Below are 21,698 nucleotides of genomic sequence, written 5' to 3'. Positions count from 1 at the left end.
AACGCTAATGACTTTAGAGTTACGCCATCCCCGGAGCCTTAGAATGGTGTGAGCACCAGGCTCCATGTAGCTGACCAGGAATCAGTGAGATGCCACAGCAGCCCGGTTGCTAAGCCAGCTGCAGACTGGGGCACACCAGAAGAGAAGACCACCATGAGCAGCTGTCAGTCACCCAACTGTGACGGGATCAAGCATTGGGCAAGGTATTAGTCTAGGCCGTGGGAGTGAAGAGAATGTCCTAGTTTGCTTCTCTGTGGCTGTGATAAAACCACTGGCCAAAAGAAAGCGTTTATTGCATCTTATAATTCCCAGGTGATTTTGATAGTCCAGCACTGAGAGAAGTTGGGCAGGAACCTGGAGACAGGAACTGAAGCTGAGACCACAGAGGAACACTGCTTACTCCCCTGGATTGCTCAGTTCCTTTAAAAATAAATAAACACACACACACACACACACACACACACACACACACACACAAATATATATATATATATACACACACATATAGATATATATGCACATATACATACATATATACACACACATACATACAGATGTATATACACACACATACAGATATATATGCACACATACATACATATATACACACATATGCATACAGATATATACACACACACACATACACACACACACACACACACACACACACACACACATATATATATATATATATATATATATATATATATATGTATGTATTACAGCCAGACCTACTTGCTCAGGGATGGCATTGCCGACAGTGGGCATTGTGGGCCCTCCCACATCAATCAGATGGGGAAAAATGCCCCACAGACATGCCCACAGACCATTCTAATGGAAACAATTCTTCAACTGAGGATCCCCCTTCCCAGGTGACTCTAGTTAGCGTCAAGCTGACAAAAACTGACTAGCACAAATGTTCTTAAAACAAACAACTGTAGTGGCCACACCACTGCAGTTAAATTACGTCCTCAGTGCCCTAGGTTGAGTGCCAACTGTCCCTGCCTTGGGGACAGTTATCTTCTGAGCCATCCTCAAATGCATCCCCGTCGGAGCTCCTGGAGCTGCCTTTGCCCATCTAGGTGTCAAAGAAGCCTGGATCGGTTGGCGGCTGGCTAGGTAGAGCCAAGACAGGGGACAAAATGAAGAACAGCAGGAAGAGAAAGGCCGGAGAGTGGCATCACCTCCCTCTGCCTGGTGGCACCACGGGCTGGGTTGCAGCTCACTCAACTGGGCCCAGGAAATGCCACAACTCACTGCCAACTGTTTGGCCTGAGGCTGTTGTTAGCTTTCTGCTGGGATTAAACCATGGGCCACAGAGGAACAGAGAGAGGAAAGTCCACTGGAGGAAGCATCTCAAGCTGGCCAAGCCATGGAGGGTCAGAAAAACAAGACCGGTCTCAGCGCGATACTTCGTAGGAGGAATCCTGTAAATCCCGTGCCTGGCTCCCTTGAGCTTTGAAGGTGCTGTAGTTTCCACATGACCAGCCCCTTCATGTTTGAAGCCCTTGCCCAGTGTGCCCTCTTCCCCAGTGTCTCCTGCTTCTCTGGTCCTACTGTGCTTCCCTCTCTTTATACTGACCACTTTCTAATACTTTTGATTCATGAATTTTATAATCCAGTCTCTTCCACAGTGCCAGGAATCTTTGATTTTTTTTTAAGTGTCTTAAGCTGGCTATGGTGGGTAACGCCTTTAATCCCAGCACACGGAAGATCAAGGCAGCAGGATTGCTGAGCCATTGAGGCCAGCCTGGGCTACAGAGTGAGACTCTACATTCAAGACAAAAACAAAAGTATCTGGCATACAGTAAGTGCTCTGTACTTCTTAAGTGAATGAATGAGGTTCAGGGGAGTAACTTAGTGGGTCGAGTGCTTGCCAACGTGCAGGAGACCCATATTAGGTCCCCAGAATTACATAAAAAGGGCATGGAGCACACATCTGTGATCCTAGCACTTGGGAGGTGGAGGCTGGAAAAGTAGAAATTCAAGAAGGTCATTTTGGCTACATAGCCAAGATCTTGTGTCATTAAAAAAAAAAATCAAGAAATAAAGTATTTGTATTAGTTTAGGATTTTCCAGAGGAATAGAACCTATGGGATGGAAGGAGTGAGAGGAAGGAGGAAGGAAGGGAGGTCATCATAAGAAATCTAGCTATTCCAGACGGGTATGATGATGCACCTTTAATTCCAGCACTTGAGAGGCAGAGATGGGTGGATCCCTGTAAATTCAAGGACAGCCACATCTGAAGAGAAGACAGAATTTGGTCATGCAGCTAGAGAGGCCACCGTATCCTAAGCCTTGCAGCCATAAGCTGCAGGCCTAGCAGGGCTAATGGCATGGGTCTAGTGTGATCATCATCCGCAGGTTTGAGACCCCGAAGAGCTGATGTTTCCGGGCAAGTCCAGAGACAGGAGAGAATTGATGTCCCAGCTCAAGGGACCTAGATTGAGAGGCATGGCCCTTTCTCAGGAGAAGGCCTGCCTCTTTTACTCAAGCCTTTCGCTGATTGGGTGAGGCCCCCCCTCCCACATTTCCGGTGGGTTATCGGCTTTCCTCAGTCTGACAATTCCAGGTTAATATCACCCCCAAAACACCGTCACAAACACACACAGAACAGGTATGAGGCCACGCTGTGGCTCAGGACACCTGACTACCAAATGAGCCTCACAGTGTCACAAAGGATGGTGAGGTTCGCAGATATCATTCTTGGACCCTGTTGGGGATAGTTTAGGCCTGTCGTCATTTACAGGACAGAAGTGGGCGGGGGGGGGGGGGGGAGGGGGTGTCTCAACCTTCCTTGTGTGGAGAGAATAGGTGTTTTATGGTATAGTCGCAGGCCTGGTCTCAGAGTGAACCTCACCTTGAGGTTATCAGAGCCCTCTGGAAAGCAAGTCTCCTCCTACACGGATGGCCAAACTCTAGGGTGCTGCCAGAAGTCCCATCCTCAAATTGTGGGTTCTGGAAGTGGATAACAACCTAGCTACTAGCCCCAGCAGGACACTGAGCCATGATAAAGACCCAATATAAACTTTGGATTACCGAAGCAACCCTTTTTTGCCAACTCCACCATCATCAACAGTTTGGCGCCTTCTGTATATATAGCCACTGTTTAGGGACACAGGCCTGTACAGGGGCCCTCTCCGCGCTGGAGGCTCTCAAACTTTGTAGATGTTGGTGGAATCGGGTTATAATGGAAGAAAGAGTTGCCACTTTGCTTCTCTGCAAGCTTTGAGTCACAATAAGGTGCCACTTGCTGTCACCCTGTAGAGTAACAAGCCTTAACATCCCCCATGAAACTGATAGCCTCGCCCTTTTGCTGGCACACTTAGGAGATAGGGCAACAGCGTGGGCCCTGGGCTTCATTATTGCACCCACCAGTTTCAAGAGATTCATTGCCTCCTACGGGTGACGGGCCCACCACTGTGCCTCCTGTCAAGAGGAACGAACGCTGTGACTCATTCCTCCCCTTGATGTTTCTATGAGCATCCCTCCACGGCCCCAAAATGTAGGAATTTGCAGTTGTCTTGCTTTGACAAGAGAGGTGATGAGTGTTGTCTAATCGCCTCCACGGTGGGGTTGACTCAGGCAAATGGCCATCGTCTGTACCTTCACCCTGGTTCTTCGGCTCCAGTTCAGGTCCCTAAAGAATTATTTCTCATGAGTAGAGCTGCCTTGTCAGCCGTGAGAGGAAGGCATGGGGCCGAACTCTTGCCAACAACAGTCCAGAGTTGGCTTGGCTTGGGGCCAGCCAGCTGGCTGCTAAGCAGAGCCCTCTACCAGCCTCTCCCCGGCCCCCCTCCAGCTCCCTTTTACAGCTGTCTGGCCTCAGGTAATCATCGGCACTCTGCGGGTCCCTGGCTCTTTTCATTCCCACGTTTCAGATCACTTTACACACATTAATTAAGCCTTAAAACACTCAGGAAAGGAAAGCCAAAGGCAGTGGGGATGTTTGCAATGGTGCTCCTCCGTGCACTGGCTGGAGAGCCGGCCAGCCCCGCCCTCCTCATCACACAGCCCCGCCCTCATCACGCAGCCCCGCCTTCATCACGCAGCCCCACCCTCATTACACAAGTGGAAGGTGGGCGTTTCCTTATTCCCTGCAGAGTTGAAGCCCCTTGTGCGTCCCACATAAAACCCCATATTCGTTATTGGCTCAGGATAATCATCCACCTCATTGAGGTTACCTCAATGCCATAGTTAATCCACATGACCTCTGGAAGCAGTGCTCTGAGCAGATCTGGCTCAATGTCTGTGACTGTGGTCAAGGGCCTTGAAATAAGAAAGGCCTTAGTTCAAATAAGGTGGGCAGTACTGAGTAAGGAAACCTGAGCTTAACCTCACACCACCATATGCACATGCATACACGTGCACACAGAGAAGGGGTGGGGGGTTTGAGCGACAGGGAGAGACTTAGATCTAGCGCCCCCCCCCCCCCAAAGAGCTGTCTTGCATCATAGGGCTGACTGAATCATCTCTGCCGCCGACAGGATAACATCTAGGGCTCCCCCCACCCCTTGATTTCTGGGAAGAATGAAATGGGGGCATAACATACACACTAAGGGTTTGACCCTGCATTTGGCATAGAAAATGCTAGATATCACAGCCTTCCCGAGCCATCTTGTATCTAATCCCAGTCAATCAGGATTAATGCAGTCTTGCTACCCAAAATGTTAGACCCTCTGGTTCGAATTGATGTTGGTGTCTCTCATTGAGGAAATGGTAGGAAATCTGAACCAAGTCTGCAGTTTAGTTAACGTGTGGTGCCAACTGTTAACCCCTAGTTTAGATTACTTTATGGCTATTTGAGCCATTATCATTACCGGAAAGTTGGGTGAGTGGAATGCAGGGCCTGTGCTTTGCTGGATAACAATAATCTTATTGTGAGTGCATCAAAATTGGTAGTGATACCAACATTTTTTTACTCTACTATTTTAAAATACCTCTATGGCTTCCAAGAAAATAATAAATGCCAAGCCTTTTGTTACCAAAATAGGAGACAATTTATGTTAGCTCCAGCTGTTCTCACCACCAAGGAAAATTCATTGAGTTTCCTGTGTCTGCAAAGTGCCATATTGTACATTAAAATAGCAAACATCACCATTCCGAGAAAACCATTACTTGCGTGGCAGTCTTTTTAAGGTAGCTGTTTGTATGTAAGATATTTGATAACCTTACTATTTAGGCCCCCAGTGCTTTCCTTATTCCACAGAAAATGGATGGTTTGCTAGCCACGCCACTCCAAGCCTTCCCCTCTGGCGAGAAGCAACTAGGAAGAGCCATCCTGTCAAATAGCACTATAGATTATACTGCTTGCCACTCTGAGTACAGGGTTTGCAATGCTCACGGTAAAATGCCGAGGGGAATCTTTGCTGTAACCTCACAGAGACCACAGGATTTAAATGCATCATTTCCGCATTTCTTTTAGAGCATGCAAATTATGACTTGCGGGGGGTCAGAAAGAGCTCAGCATCTGGTGGCCGGTAAGGTTGCTAAGAACGTCGTCATCATCATCAGAGTGGGGATATAATATAGCCACGTTGCAGCTGCCTCAGCGGAAGAAGTAGAGCTTGAGAAAAATGAACACCAAGTTGAAAGTTGCTCAGCCCGCCAGTCAGTCCAAATCCCCCAAAACACCCCAGCATGGCTCCAAACCTCGATCCCAGTGCAACACCTCAGACCCAGTTCCCCATCTCTCAACAGAGATTCACACGAGCCGCTCACCATAGTATGAAGAAATGCTCTCTTGGCTCAGATCAGTCAGGCCTAGCTTCTCCTGGCAAGTGCAAAAGCCTTGTCCCATCAGTCCCATCTTGGGGACCAGTTGCACACAGCCAATGTTATTCCACGGTAGCATTGGGTCTACACACAGCCCCTTCTCCTTCAGAACAACACACAGACAGCATCGGCCTGTCCATGACCATGAAATGAGCTTTAACTAATTTACCTTGACCACTGATGAATCAGTCTGAGACTAGAGCAAAATTTCATGTCGCGTCCCTTCCTGTACTTTTACGGGCGTGCTCTGTACAGCTGTTTGGGGCCTTCTCTGTGATACTAAAGTATCATAGTATCATAGTATCTCTATGATACTAAAGAAGCCATGCAGGGGGGATTTGGCCAAAGAAAGGAACAGCAGTGATGAGCAGCACACTGAAGAGCATGGAAGGACTCCACAGTTACAGAGGAACTGTCATTAGCTCCGTGTTTTCATAGAGAAGAAACAGCTCAGGATTCAGTTCAGCTTTATTCAGCCTCCTCTCTGGGTCCTGTAGAAATCCCATCCCATTGTGGCGAGCGCTTATGATTCCCCCATCAACTCTTTCCGTGACACCGAACTTCACACTGAGAAGCTTTCTATGTGAAATGGATCATCTTAGAGCGAACCGCTCTTCCTTCAAAGACAGAGAAAACACAAACCTTCATTGATTAAAAACAAAACAAAAAACAAAAAAGAAACCAACCTGGAATGCAGGTTTTTCATATTCTCCCAGCAAGTTAAACTTGGAAATGGAATCATTTTTACAAAACGAAGAGGTGAAGCTATCACCAACCCTTTCAGTTATACTCATGTCAGCCACCATGAGCGTGGGCCCTGGAGCGGATGCCTGTGCTCTCAAAGGAAGGCAGTTGGATTTAAGAGAGTTGGAGCAGAAGTCCCAAAGAAAGGCTACCTGCTATTCGTTTTGAATTCTTCTGCATCCCATTGTTCAGAGAGCCTGTGGCTTAGGGAGAAGGGTGGCCATGCCTGCTGGTGGAGTTGAGAAGAGTGCTCCCCCCCCTCCCCCACCCCTGTTTCCACTTTAGGCCCTCCCTTGTCTTCTGGCTAAATTCTTTTGAGAGCTAAGGAGAAAACCCTCACCCAGTAACCGGAGGAATCCAGTTGTCAGATGTGCGGGGCGAAGAGCTGAGCACAAGGTTCAGGCAGGACTAGTTTTGATGACAAAGCCCAGCTAGAAGGAAAAGGGTTGCTGCCACAGAGCAGAGGTTTGCAGACAAACTTGAGAAATAAACCCTGTGGTCTTTATAGGGTTCAAGAGTAACTGATACCCTAAATCAAGGCCAAAGTGGAAGGCTAGAAAGGCAACCCTAGCTCCCCTCTCTCCCAATCCTGCCTCCTCCTCACAGTCACATGGCCTGTCCCCTCCTGTCTAAAACAGAAGATTTGAGGGCTCCATACACCTCAAAACAATATTTGCTAAGCAAAGGGCGGAGATGGGATTAGAGCACTGTTGGCGTGTGTTTCCTTTTTATAGGAATTTTAGTGGACATTAGAACCTTTAGAACCATCCATTTGGTCCATCCCGTTGACATAAGCTAAGGCTATAGATGGTGCCCATCATTCTATTTTTATTTATGAACATCTATGGTTGTGTGGGCACGTGTGTACATGGTGTGTGTACACATGTGTGGGCCAGTGTGCATGTGAGGGTCAACGGTAGATGTTGAAAGTCCCCCTCAATCACTTCCCACCTTTTTTTTTTTCTTGAGATGGAGTCTCTCACTGAACCTGGACGTCTTGGCTTCTTCTAGGCCAACTGTGTCTATGCCCCAAGGGCTGGGGTTCTGTCTTTGTGCTATCACACGCAGCTTTTTCTTACATGGGTACTGGGAATCTGAACTCAGGTCTTCATGCTTGCACAGTGGGCGTTTTACTGACTGAGCCCTCAACTCAGCCCTTAGGGTCTATTATTGTAATAAATGAAAAACCCCACAATGTGCTTTATACATATTTTCCTCTTTTCTCATTTCCATTTATGTGGTGTGTGTGTGTGTGTGTGTGTGTGTGTGTGTGTGTGTACAAGAGAAGGTATGTGTGCATGTATGTGTGTAGACACATGCCTATGCATGTGGAGGCCCAAGGTTGGGTCTTTTCTCTGTGGCTCCTGTGTCTGCCTTCCGAGGCTGGAGGTGGAGACAGGCACCATACCCATCAGGCATTTACAGTGTTTACTTAGGTTCTGGGAATTCCAACTCCGGCAGTCATGCTTGTGTGGTACGTGCTTCCCAATCCACATACATTGTTTATTGCAGGAGGTCAGAGGGGCTACAGGAGGTGATTGAATTTGCTTAGATGGCTGGGTTCTAACACTGCTAAAAAAAAAACCAACCAACCAACCAACCAAAACAAACAAACAAACAAACAAACAAAACCAAAAACGATTACCCATCTACCGCCTTAGGATGTGTCACCAAGAAAGTACAGACTCCCCCCTCTCGCTGGTGGCATTGTTGTTCCGTGGCTCATGTGCCAACCTTGCCTTCCCCATGTCCACTCGTCGCACATTCCAGAAGTCACTCTGCACCCCGTGTCCCTTCTCTCCTCCAAGGGCTTCTGGTCCCTCCTTTCCTCGTGTGCCTTTGCAGGGACAGCTGTATGGCTTGTACTTCCTGTATTCAGCCAGCTGTTTCTCAGGGCCTAGCATTTTCATGAGAGCTGTAAAAGCCTGTCGGAAATGTGGTGGTGGGTCTCCTGCTTCCATGATTGTCTTGGGGTGACTAGCATTGAACTTTGTTGTTGTTATTGTTGTTGTTGTTGTTGCTAAATGGAAAAGAAAAGGCATTTTTTATCCTCTGCTAGGCTTCAAGGATGGGCATCAAGGGGGAAATTACCTGGATGCCTCCTAACATGTAAATTTGAATTTTCTAGATTAAAAAGAAGACTGTGGATTGTTGAGATGGATGAAGGCATGGTCCGACCTTGGCTCTCACATTGGCTGCAAGACTGTGAGGCAGACACAAACTGTTCTGGGGCAACTGTGGACTCCTCTTGGGTTCAGACTCTGGAAACTGTTTTCCCCCATGACGTTTAACTTAGAGAAGTTTCTCATTCGTTCAACAGAAGGGAAATCAAGCTTGGTACCGGAAACCTAGCCAGCTTCCTAGGAGTAGTGAGATCCTGACCCACAGGAAAAGAATCTACTACTGCCTTTCTGTTAGGCTGGGGTAAGTCCTTCCTACATTCTAAATCTTATGCCTAGATTCATAGAGAAGTGTACCTACCATCCCTGGTCAAAGAAGTTTCTCTTTACAGCAAATGGAGAGCATCACAGGAAACCACAACCGGACACAGTACGGAGATCGATGGATTGCGGGGAGCACAGCCCAGTGGATACAGTCACATAACCTCCAGCAAGGAGAGATACAGCCCCTGCATCCTTGGCTCAGAGAACTCCTCTGAAGAGTGAAGAGAAAGATTTTCAGAGCCAGAATACCAGGCAGTCTGCTGTGAAACGGTCTCTCCTAGGAATGGCTGCATAAACAAGACCAGGAAAATGGTGGTATCGGCGGCTATGTTAATGTGGATTGGGACTACTTCACAGCGTCCCAGCCCTCAACAAAGATCTGCCAGCAACTCCTGACTGCTGGGAGGAGAGTTAGCTTCTCCCAGGGATGAGACCCATTATTGGTTGTCCAGTGCAGAACAGTCAGCCTTGACACCATATACACACAAACAACTAAAAACAGACTCCGCAGAGTATAGTTTTTATATATGTATATATTTGTGCATATATGTCTCTCTATATGTCTCTCCACATGTCTCTCTCTATAGGCATATGCCTGTAACATAAAGAAAAAGAAGCTATCGACTTGAGGGGGCGCATGGGAAGGTTCTGAGACGTGGGAAGTGGGAAGAAAGGCAGGGAACAGGAGGGGCGTAATTCTATTTCAGTTGAAAACACTTTTTGTTTGTTGTTTGTTTTGTTTGTTTTTTTTTAAAAAAAGATTTATTTATTTATTATATATACAGTGTTCTGCCTGCATGTATGCCTGCATGCCACGAGAGTGGACCAGATCTCATTACAGATGATTATGAGCCACCATGTGGTTGCTGGGAATTGAACTCAGGACCTTTGGAAGAACAGTCAGTGCTCTTAATCTCTGAGCCATCTCTCCAGCCCTTTGTTTTGTTTTGTTTTTAAAATTTATTTATTATTATGTATACAGTGTTCTGCCTGCATGTATGCCTGCACGCCATGAGAGTGGACCAGATCTCATTACAGATGATTATGAGCCACCATGTGGTTGCTGGGAACTGAACTCAGGACCTTTGGAAGAACAGACAGTGCTCTTAACCTCTGAGCTGTCTCTCCAGCCCTAAAAACACTTTTTAAAAAGAACATATGTTTGCTGGATGTGGTGGTACACACCTCTAACAGCAGCACTTGGGAGAAAGAGACAGGAGGATCTCTGTGTGTTTGAGGCTACCCTAGAGCACATAGTAAGTTCTAGGTCATCTAGGGCTAAACAAACAAACAAACAAAAATATGCAGCCATGTAGTAAACTCACCTACCTTTATGAACCGTTCATGTAGCTAACTGATTGTTTTAAAGTCTCTGGTTTTGAACAGTTCTCAACTGTGTAAAGAACCTTTTTGTTATTGTCAAAAAAAAAAAAAGATTCTATAAATGTAAAAAATGTACTAATGAACAAGAAAAAGGAAGGAAGGAGGGAGGGAAGGGGGAGATGGAGCGAGTGCTAGGGGAGTTTGCCCTGTCCCAGTGGATCTTGCATGCCCATGACTTAATAAGGAGGAATGGATACTACTTCAGGTTGGATGGTGTTGTGGATGGAGATTAGGCTTTAGAGGGCTTCTCTACCCCAGCTAGTTCCCAAATAATCGGGACAGAGACTTTTTAGATTTATAAAAGCTTTAAGGTGCAATAACTGGTGGATATCAACACTCTAAGCTATTTTGCTATTTCCCAGCTGCGCACTCTAGTTATTTGCCATAATTGTTCCGGCCTTGGCTGCTTCTGTTCCATCAGGCCAGCCCTCAAGGCCACATGCTCGTGGTGCATACTGCCCCATGGCAACTTCCTTCTTTCTGGCTCCCTCTCCTGCTTCTCCCCTGCCTCCTGGTGTTCATCTGACCCCACGCCCAGAAGCTTAAGCTCCACCCACTTCTCTTCTGCCCAGTTACAGGCTTCTAGCTGTTTCATTAACCAACCAACTTTAGTTTGGGGAGCAAGGTTTACACAACGTCACTTGGTGTACATGAGAATATGCTTGTCTGGACTGGAACCAGATCTTGGGGGGGGGGGCAGAATTTAGCATTTGAATACACGGCCCCAGTCCAACCCCCAACAGGATGGGTGGGAGAGGATTCTTTTAGGAAGATGATGACTCTTAGGGTGATGGCAGAATAAGAAGGAACCAGCATGTGGTTATGGGAAAGCAGTTGGAGCGGACAAGAGAAGAGTTACACAGGTCCAAGAGAGGCATGAGGTGAGCAGCCCAACGAAGGAAGACCAGAGTTAGTGAGGCCAAGGGGCGAGAGTGAAAGAAGGAAGACTGTGGACAGAGACAAGGGTCAGATCTCTTAGCACAGTGGTTCTCAATCGTCCCAACGCTGAGACCCTTTAATACAGTTCCTCATGCTGTGGCGACCCCCAAGCATAAAATGATATTTCATTGCTACTTCATAACTGTAATTTGGCTACTGCTATTAGTCGTAGTGTAAATATCTGATATGCATGAGGTCTGATACACAATCCCCAAGGGTGTCACAATCTACAGGCTGAGAGCCACTGGCTTAGGGTATTCATAAATCAGGACAAGGAGTTTGGGTTTATTCCAAGTGTGGGCCAGAGAGCAGGAAAGGCAACAGGTCTGAGTGATGTTTCTAAAACACCACAGTGTTGTTGTTTGGCAGCTGTTTGCTGAAGGGCACGGTTGGAAGCTGAGAGACTAGGCAGCTGCTAAATGTGGTCCAAGAGAGGACTGTGACGGTGTCGATGAGGGCGATGGCTGTGAGATGGCCAGCAACAGCAAGACTTACTGAGAGCTGGTGGGTACTGAGGAAGGAGAGGAAAATCTAATAGTCCTTAGATGTCTGCCTTAGTTAGGCATGTGGGTGGATGACAGAGCCATCCCAGGAAGATGGGGAAACTAAGTGAAAGCTTTTCTGGGTCAGTGCGATAGACTAGGAACCCTGTTTTAGACAAGCCAGGTTAGAAATGTTTAGTCCACAACCAAGTGGAGAGACTGGCATTTTGGTATTCCCAAAGATAGTAGGTTCCCTGAGTGTTATTAGAATTGGAATTAGATAATATTCTTTTAACTCTCAGCCAAGTATTAGAGACATGACAATCTGGTACTAGCAGAGACCTTAAAGATCCTCTGGTATGCTGGCCAACACCTTGCTTTAATCCTAGCACTCCAGTGGCAAAAACCAGACAGATCTATGTGAGTTCAAGACCAGCCTGCTCTACAAAGCAAGTTCCAGGCCAACCAGAGCTTCACCTTGAGACCCTGTCTCAAAAAACAAATTAAGATCTTCTGGGCTGAGCCTGTTGTATTTTTAGTAGGGAAACTGAGGCCCGCATAGGGTAAGTCCTCTCTTCACTATGACGAGGTCATCAGAACCTGGGATCTCCTGGTGTGGTTCAGCGCATTTTCATTCACTTTCCATTTCTCTTGTGGTTTTCAATTTATGTGTACGTGTGTGTGTGTGTGTGTGTGTGTGTGTGTGTGTGCATGTCTGCCTTTGTGGATATGCACGTGTGCTATGTCCATAATGACCAGAAGAGGGCATCAGAGTCCCCAGAGCAGGAACTGATGAGTGGGACCTGAACTCTGCTCTTCTGCAAGGACAGTACACGCTCTTAACCACTGAGCCATCTCTCCAGCCCCCGTAAACTTCTAAAACTTACATGTGCTTATTTAGTACATGTGAGTGGGTCTGCATGTGTATGTCCGTGCTCCCTTGTACCTGTGTGAAGGTCAGAGGACAACTTGCAGGTGGTGACGGTTTTCCCCTTCCACCATTGTAGGTCCTGGGGAATCCAGCTCAGATCATCGGACTGGGACTAAGCATGAACTCATCATACAGAGAAAAAGAAAAGAAAAAGTAAAAATGCAATGTGTAGAGTTGCCTGAAGAGTAAAATTTCTTACATATCCACCCCCTCCCAGTCACCCCCATTTCCCAGTCACCCCGACTCCCCACCCCTCCCTGCCACACAGACTCTCGCTAGATAAAGAGCCGGGGAGACAAAGTGGTATAGAAAGAAACCGGGCAAGTCTGAGGCACACCCGATGCATTCAGAGTTGGCATTCACAAGGTGAGAGAGGCCAAAGGTTGGACCTGATATTTAGATGGCTGTGAAAAGAGGAAATCAGCGCGGCTCTCCCTGGTCCATACTCCTTCTAATGAAACTGCCACTGACTCGTTTCTGGTTGTGTAAGCTAGTCCAGGAATCCTCTTCCAGACGTTAGTCCACCTGCATTTTTTTTTTTTTTCTGAAAAAGAATCTGAAGCCAGGCCTTCGCCTGTGTCCAGCAACCGCTCTATAGTTGACAAGCATAAATGAGCTTCAGCTTTCAGTCAGAAAATGAAGCCGGGGAGCAGGAGGTGGTGGGCACACCTTTAGTCCCAGAACTCAGGGGGCAGAAGCAGGAGGATCTCTGACTTTGAGGCTAGCCAGGTCTACCGAGCAGAATTCTAGGCCAGCCAGGGCAACGAAGAGAAACCCTGTCTCAAAAAACAAACAAACAACAACAACAAAACAAGAACAGGTGACCACTTAAGAATTCCTCGTCTTCAAAGCCATAATTCTTTTTTTTTTTTTTTTTTTTGGTTTTTCGAGACAGGGTTTCTCTGTGTAGCCTTGGCCGTCCTAGACTCACTTTGTAGAACAGGCTGGCCTTGAACTCACAGCGATCCGCCTGCCTCTGCCTCCCAAGTGCTGGGATATAATTCTTATACTCACCAAAATCAATGGGTAAGAACGAAAATAAAACACAAGGCCATGTAAGATGAATGTCTCCCCAAACCTGTGGCCGGCCACTTAGAAGTCAACACTTGGACCTTGGGCCCCCACCCCTTTATGACCCCCTAAAGTCACCTTGTCTTTGGTATTTTGTTTAATATTTAAATCAGTCAACAGAATACAGTTTTTTAGGAACGAAGTCATTTCCTTCTCTTTCTATGATATATGAATTTGTCTTTTCAATGTGATCTCATTGCCAATGTTGACATAAATAATTTTCCCCCAGTGTATCATGTAAAGATAGCACAGGACTAGCCTGTGTGAAGACCAGGTCTAGTCTTAGGTCAGGGAGAGAGAGATAATTTGTGACAAACAGATGTTACAATCTTTTAACAGGAGGAACTTTTCTTAAATGTTGGTTTAGGACCAATCCTTGAGTCCCCATGGGGACTGAGGCCACACATCGAATGCCAGTAGATATATGGCCTTCATTCAGGGTCAGGGGCTCCTTCTCATGCCTTCTTAGTTCAGGCAATTCTCTCTGCTTGGAATGAAAAACTCCACAGCTACCTTGTATTGTCATTAAATGTTGACCCAATTTAATAACCACAAAGTCTGGCACGCGTTACACCGGGGAGCCTCCATACTCTCTCAGATAGTAATGTAAAGCATGGAAAAGAGCCATGGCTTCACTATTCCATCTCAGGCAATAATTAGCACAAGGCCCGATGTGTAGTAGGCAGACCATCTGTTGAAAGCTGACAGAATGAATGAACAAACAGGCACCTCACAGTTTGGTCAGAAGGTGGAGAGAGAGAAGGATGGCACTAACAGTTGACTCAAATAGCCTGACTGGCTAGTCCCTTCCCCACCACAAGGCAAGTCCCACGAACTTCCCTCCTGTGTCTTTATCCTCCAGGCACACCCCTCTAATTCCACTGTCCCCTTCAGCCCCCTCCTTTGAGTCTTTGAATCTCACTTATAACTTGGTACTTGAGACTGTGAGGGATTCTGACACCCAGTGTTACCCAACCAGGTATGTTATGGCCATCAACTCTTTGAAAAGCCATCAATGCTTTTCTCTATTTTATAGGGAGAGAAGTTAGTCTTTTCTGTAACGATGTTGGGACCTACAGCAAGTAGAAAAAAACCAAGAAGCAAAAAATGTCCGTTGTATTCAAAGCACTTTCTATTTCACCATATCCCCTCCACGTTCCAGGTGCCTTCTGAATTTTACAGTCCTGCTTTGTCTCGGGCAGACAATAGTGAACATGAAATAATGCTGACAGCTCAATGCTCTGTCAGGAACATGATTTCCAGAAACTGAGATGCCTGAAGGATGTGGGAATGGGAGGGTCAAACACAAATGACCCCAGTTGCAATAATTTTTTTTATTTCAAATGTGTGTGTAATTTTTTAAAGTATCTCCTTTGTTGCCTTCAATTCTTAGGTGTCTCTTGATCCCCTTCCAAATGTTGTCTTTAATCTTTGAGCTAAGGAAACAGCTTGTCAAATTCACAAGGATCTTGGGTAAAATGGAAGATGTTTATCGAATGACAGTAAAAAAGATGGAAATGAACTACATAGGTTTGTGAATGAGCTCCGTGGTGTTTATTTCAGCTTCTCCAAGGCCTTTTCCTTGAGCCGTGTTCTCTGTGGCTGAGACTATTGGAAAAATGACCTCTGGGTAGGTGAGTTATTGCTTCAAAAAGCCATTGTTTCTCTTAAAATAAATAAGAATGGCAGCTCAGACAGCATTCCACTTTCCTTGTAGAATGGATTCTTTGTTTAAAAATAAGTGAAAAGAATCCCAACAACAACAACAACAACAACAACAAAAATGGTGGAACAATATAGTCTACGAAAGATGAGCCAAGTGATTTACGATGCATGAATAGCTGAGGTGTGAGGAAAATAAATGCTGTTTTGCTTATTACACTGAAAAGTCAATATGCAGCAAATAGAGTTGAGAGCAGGACTAATATTCATTTGGATGTCCTTTGTAATTAAAAAGCCAATGCCCAAGCAAAACAAAGTACAAGCTAGCCCCATGCCTGATACACAGGATCAAGCAAGGGTACAAATAGATGTGTAGAATGTGTTTATAAAACACCGGTGTCTCATTGATGAAGAGGATGAGGAGAAAGCATGTTAAGAATGAACAGCTTCCATTCTTGTAGTGCTTTGGAGTTAAAAGCACTGCAAGCAAACAGAAGACGCTACTCAAAAACTTACCACTTATACAGTGAGGAAAACTCCAGCTCTCAGATTTCTGTATCCTTACTGTTCAATAAAGATTGCTTTAAAATTTTTTTCTCCTTTATTTGTGTGTGTGTGTGTGTGTGTGTGTGTGTGTGTGTGTGTGTGTGTGTGTTTGTGTGTGTGTTATTGTCTGTGCAGTGCCAGAAGAGGGTATCAGATCCCCTGGATCTGGAATTAAAGATGGTTATAAGCTACCTGTGGGTGCTGGGAATCAAACTTGGGTCCTCTGCAAGACCCTCAAGCACTTTAAACACTGAGCCATCTCCCCAGCCTCTTGTTTTGTTTTTAATGTGGAATTCACTTTGTAGTCTAGGCTGGCCTCAAACTTGAGACCCTCCTTAGGCTGTGGAATGCTGGGATTACAGGAACAGTTTACCACACTGCCCTTTTTTTTAAAAAAAATATTTATTTATCTATTATGTATACAGTGCTCTGGCTGCATGTACACCTGCAGGCCAGAAGAAAGCATCAGATCACATTACAGATGGTTGTGAGCCACCATGTGGTTGCTGGGAATTGAACTCAGTACCTCTGGAGGAGCAGTCAGTGCTCTTAACCACTGAGCCATCTCTCAAGCCTAACACTGCCCTTATAAGGAATTAACGGACTTTGATCATCATAATGTCCTTTATGCCTCATGACAAAATTGTCTTCTTAACCCCTTCAGAACTTCCTAAGACCACCAATGGAATACCATAAAAATATTGTATTGAAGGATATAAGCACCTTCCTGGGGGGCGGGTTCAGAGGTCAATTTCAGGAGTTATTCCTTAAGATCTATTTGCTTATTTTCTGAAATAGGGTCTTTTATTGGGATTAAAAGCTCACCAGTTAAGACAGGCTGGCTGACCACTAAGGCCTGCCTTGTTTCTACATCCCCTATGCTGGGATTGCAAGCTCCACACCACCACACCCAACTTTTGTTTTGTTTTGTTTTGTTTTGTTTTTGAGACAGGGTTTCTCTGTGTAGCATTGACTATCCTGGAATCCACTCTGTAGACCATGTTGACCTTGAGCTCACAGGGATCCACCTGCCTCTGCCTCCCTAAGTGCTGGGATCAGAGGTGTGCGCTACCACTGCTCCGACACACCCAACAGCTTTTAATGTGCTAAGGCTTTGGCTCAGACCCTACGTTTGCTCTTTGCCTACTGAACCATCTCTCAGCCCCCAGCAGACATCTTGTCTCTTCATTGCAATCCTACTGGCCCTGAGCCCTTCTTAGCACACCAGTGATGAGAGATTCGGGTTCGACCTTGCATTCTGGTTCCTCTTGTTTTGAAGAAGGAGAGGCAGAAATTAAGGAGACATAGCAAGGGACATATCCACTCTGGAAATAGAGTTTGTATTTCCTGCTATCTGAGAGTCAAGAAACGCCAACACAATAAAATCAAGATTGCCTACAGAGGTTATAAACGCTTTCCAACAGACAGTTGAAACAAAGATCTTCAAAACAACAGTTGAACTCCGCTCACTTAGGGCTAGGATGTTTGTGACCTTGAGCTTACAATATGAGCAATCCTTTCTCACTCCTACATTGAAACAATGTACCTCAAAAAGCCAGCTTACCGTTTAGGCAGCTAAACAGGCACTAGCATTGGGGATGAACCTCTCTTTCACAATCACCTCTGCTCCCACTTCCTGCTTCCTTGGTAACTCTAGAAAGGGGACACCCCAGTTGTCCCTCCTAAAGATTTAAATGCCATATGATAAGGGGTCAGGGCTTTGATAAAGCCCATTAAGGGAGAGCTATTTCCTCTAGGTCAAAGGAATGGAATATAAGTTCTACCTCTGGTCCCTAGCAGAGATAAGACATTCTGATCTGCTCCCAAAGACTAAAACAATACATACTATTGTCCCTTGCTTATGAGGTATGAGTTAATCCAACTGGGCCTGTCAATCACTTGACCAAGAGGCCCCCCACCTCCAGAAAGCTGGTTCCCCTGAAGACATGCTAAAGAGATGGGAGGAATATCTATGCCCTTAATGAGGTGGTGGATTTATTCATCCCAGAAGCCCTCCTTACCCTCCACGCAGTTGTTTATAGATCTTCATTGCCAACCTTGCCTATTTTAATGTCTTACTTTATGTATGTATGGGTGCTTTGCTTGCATGTATCTCTGGCCACCAAGGGCACACCTGGTGCCCTCGGAGGCCAGAAGAGGGTGTTAGATTCCCTGAAATGGACTTACAGGTGTTGTGAGCCACCAGGTGGGTGCTAGGAATTAAGCCAGGGTCCTCTGGAAAAGCACCCAGTGCTTTTAACTGCTGAACCATCTCTCCAGTTCTGCAGGTGTTATTGTTGTTGTTGTTGATTTTAAGTTTTTAAAAAGTCAGAATTCTCTAGCTGGGAGTGTGCCATACATAGGCCAGGTGCTCATGCACAGTAAACCGGATGGCAAGTGCCAATCTGGAGCCCAACACTGCTCTAATGACTATTTCTTCTTCTGTCTCCTTCTTTCTTCCTTGGTTTCTTCTAAAGATGGCGCACACCTTTAATCCCAGCACTCAGGAGGCAGAGGCAGGTGGATCTCTGAGTTCAAAGCCAGCCTGGTTGACAAAGTTCCAGGGCAGCCAGGGCTACACAAAGAAACCCTGTCCTGGAAAACAAAAACCAAACTAAAGCAAACAAACAAAGAGTTGTCTCTCTTCGATTTGGTTCTCAAAGATACCTTGAACCTTATGGAACTGCACATAGCATTTGGTACTCTCCCAGGAACCAGAAGATTTCTCATTGATAAAGCTGCCCGTCTTTACCTTTGTCTATAATCCGGTTGAAATTCACTATTGCCAGGTGTGTTGTTCCGTGCTCGTAATCCCAATACTCAGGAGGCTGAGGCCAGCTGATTGGAATTTGAAGCCAGCCTAACACAGTGTGTGTGTGTGTGTGTGTGTGTGTGTGTGTGTGTGTGTGTGTGTGTACATACCCACACACATTTATGTGTGTGAGTATATAGGCACCTGTATATTAAGGCCAGAAGTACCTTTCTCTATCACTTCCTAATATCTACCTATCTATCTATCTATTTATCTTTATTGTTTTGTCTTTTGTTTTTGGAGCCAGGGTTTCTCTTTGTAGCCTTGGCTTTCCTGAAACTTACGCTGTAGACCAGGCTGTTCTCAAACTCAGAGATTCACTTGCCTCTACCTCCAGAGTGCCAGGATTAAAGGCGTGTGCCACCACTGCCCTGCTTCAATGTATATATTGAACACATACATACACACATATACACACACATATATACACACATACACATACAGGGTTTCTCTGTGTAGCCTTGCCTGTCCTGGACTCCCTTTGTAGACCAGGCTGGTCTTGAACTCACTGAGACCCACCTGCCTCTGCCTCCCCAAGTCTGGGATTAAAGGTGTGTGCCACCATGTCTGGATCACATTGTATTTTTTGATACAAGGCCTCTCACAGACCTTAGAACTCACCAACTCCTAGGCTGCCTGGCCAATGAGACCCAGCAGGCCTATATCTGCTTCCTTAAATGGATGCTGAGGATTGAACTCAGTTGGCATGCTTACAATGCAGGCACATTACCCACTGTGCCACGTCTTCTGCCCACTATCCAGAGTGAAAAGTCTCAGATGAAGTACTCAAGAGGGACGCCAACATGGATTTAGGAAAGTATGGCACTTCTTAGAAGAGTTACTAACACCATGGATATACAGAGAGACAGCAACATGTGGGGCTGAAGAGAATGTCGGCCCCAGCACCAAAGTCAGCAGGTGGGAGTTCTCAAGGAGAAACCAGGGCCATGTGGCAGGAATGGCGGTTTCTTCTAGCTTGCTGAGGGCGGGGCAGTTTTACAGCACAAGCCCATAGCCAGGCTCTCTGATTTTCAGGCAGGAGGCAGGGAAGGGGGTGGGGAATAGGATGTGTGTCCACCAGTCCCTGATGTTACCTCAGTTTTTCAGGTGCAAGATGGGTGCACCCAGAAGTCTCTTTGCTAGGGACTCCCTGCCACAGCCCATGCTCAGTAGGCGCCTGTTAAGGGCTGTGACTGAAGCATCAGCTGGATTCCAACATCACATTCTTACACATAGTTTATACTGATTACAAGATATAGAAGTTGTTTGGGCATTTTTAGGGATAGAGACATAACTTATTGTCCTTGGCTTGAAGCTGGAAATGTCCTTGGTTCTATCAGCAATTTTGTCCATGCCAGAGGCCAGAGGAGCCAGAAGTATTCAGGGACATTGATTTGTACTCTGTTTTTGTTATTTTCCTTTTCATTGTTGTTGCTAATTGTGTGTGTGTATGTGTGTGTGTGTGTGTGTGTGTGTGTGTGTGCGTGTACTGTCTGTCTGTCTGTCTGTCTGTGTGTCTGTGTGAGTACATGTCGCATGTGTACAGGTGTCTGTGAGAGTCAGAAGAGGGTATAAGGTGCCCTGCTGTTGGAGTGACAGCTGGTGTGAGGTGTCTAATGTGACCACCGGGGAACCACAGCCTTACTTTGTGGGCTCTTGGTCTCATTAATAAAAGACTAAAATTTCTATTTTTACATGCGTTTACTTACCTGGGGTGTTTGTGCACATGCGTGTCATGGCATGTGTGTGGGAGGGCAGGAGACAACCTACTAGAGCCAGACCCTTCTTCCACCATCTGGGTTTCAAGGACTCAGCTAAGATTGCCGGCCTTGGTGGCAATGTATCTTTATCAGCTGAGCCATATCATAGATCCTGATTTTAAAATAACTTAAAAACAGGCTCGGAAGGAATCTCAAGGACCAGTAGAGTTTGAGAAAAATAAGAGAGCAGGCAGCGGCTGCCAGGGGAGGGTACTGGGTAAGAAACCTAACCAGACTTACTAAGTTAGCGTCCAAGAAAAAAGGCAGGTCTAGCAATGGCAGTTGTCAAATAGGTGCATGTGGGTGGGCGAAGGTTCTTCAGAGAAAGCGGCAAGGCTGTCAGAGTGTCAGCAAGCATACTTAAGATAAGAAGAGATGGAAAAGGGAAAATGAAAAGTTACTCTTCTTGAGTTAGAACTCACAAAAGCATTCAGGGTAGAAAGATGTCTCAGTGGCTAAGAGCCCTGGGTGTTCTTCTAGTGGTTGAAGGCTAAATACCCAAGACCCACATGATGGCTCACAACCAAATTCCAGTTCCAGGGGCTTTAACCCCTCTATGGCACCTGTTGGCACTAGGCACATGTATATGCAAAGACCCATGCAGACAAAACACCTACACACATAAAATTAAAACCCAACAAAAACAAAAGGCCTCAGCGTGTTCAAGGAGTTTGGCAATGAAAACCCAATTCTTTTGCCTTTGTACTCTGATTGGTCAGACCAGGTGGTGCCATGCCTTAAGTCACTCCATGTTGTATAAAACTTTTGTTGCTGCTGTGTTTTTTTTTTTTAAATATTGTGCTTTACCCTAAAGAATTCCACTTCACAAGTGGTACTTGATTCCATTTTGAGTTCAGGATAAGATGACTCTGCACCTCGGTGGGTGCATGAACAGCACCATTTGTCTGGCACCATCATGAGCCACAGGCTGGTAAATAAGTTATTCTTAAGGCAGTGGTCCTCAACTTGTGGGTCTCCACCATATCAGATATCCTGCATATCGGATATTTATGATTCAAACAGCAGCAAAGTCACAGTTGTGAAGTAGCAATGAAAACAACGTTATGGTTGGGGGGCGTCACCACAACTTGAGGAGCTGTATTAAGGGCCGCAGCATTAGGGAAATTGAGAACCACTGCCTTAAGTAAG

The 21,698-nt window shown here is 45.9% G+C and overlaps 1 long non-coding RNA gene across 1 annotated transcript; it reads left to right on the top strand.

The window, feature by feature from the left end:
- Window positions 1–1,618: 1,618 nt before the first annotated feature.
- On the top strand, window positions 1,619–9,842 carry LOC311603167. Its single transcript, XR_014780981.1, has 3 exons — window positions 1,619–1,807; window positions 8,648–8,943; window positions 9,019–9,842. It is a non-coding gene; the product is annotated as an uncharacterized lncRNA (long non-coding RNA).
- Window positions 9,843–21,698: the final 11,856 nt, after the last annotated feature.

The sequence above is a fragment of the Acomys minous genome (assembly GCF_964271855.1).
Source record: "Acomys minous genome assembly, chromosome: 8".
NCBI classification, from domain to species: Eukaryota; Metazoa; Chordata; class Mammalia; order Rodentia; family Muridae; genus Acomys; species Acomys minous.
The sequence above is the reverse complement of the archived record's forward strand: the minus strand, read 5'-3'. Positions and strand labels throughout refer to the sequence as shown.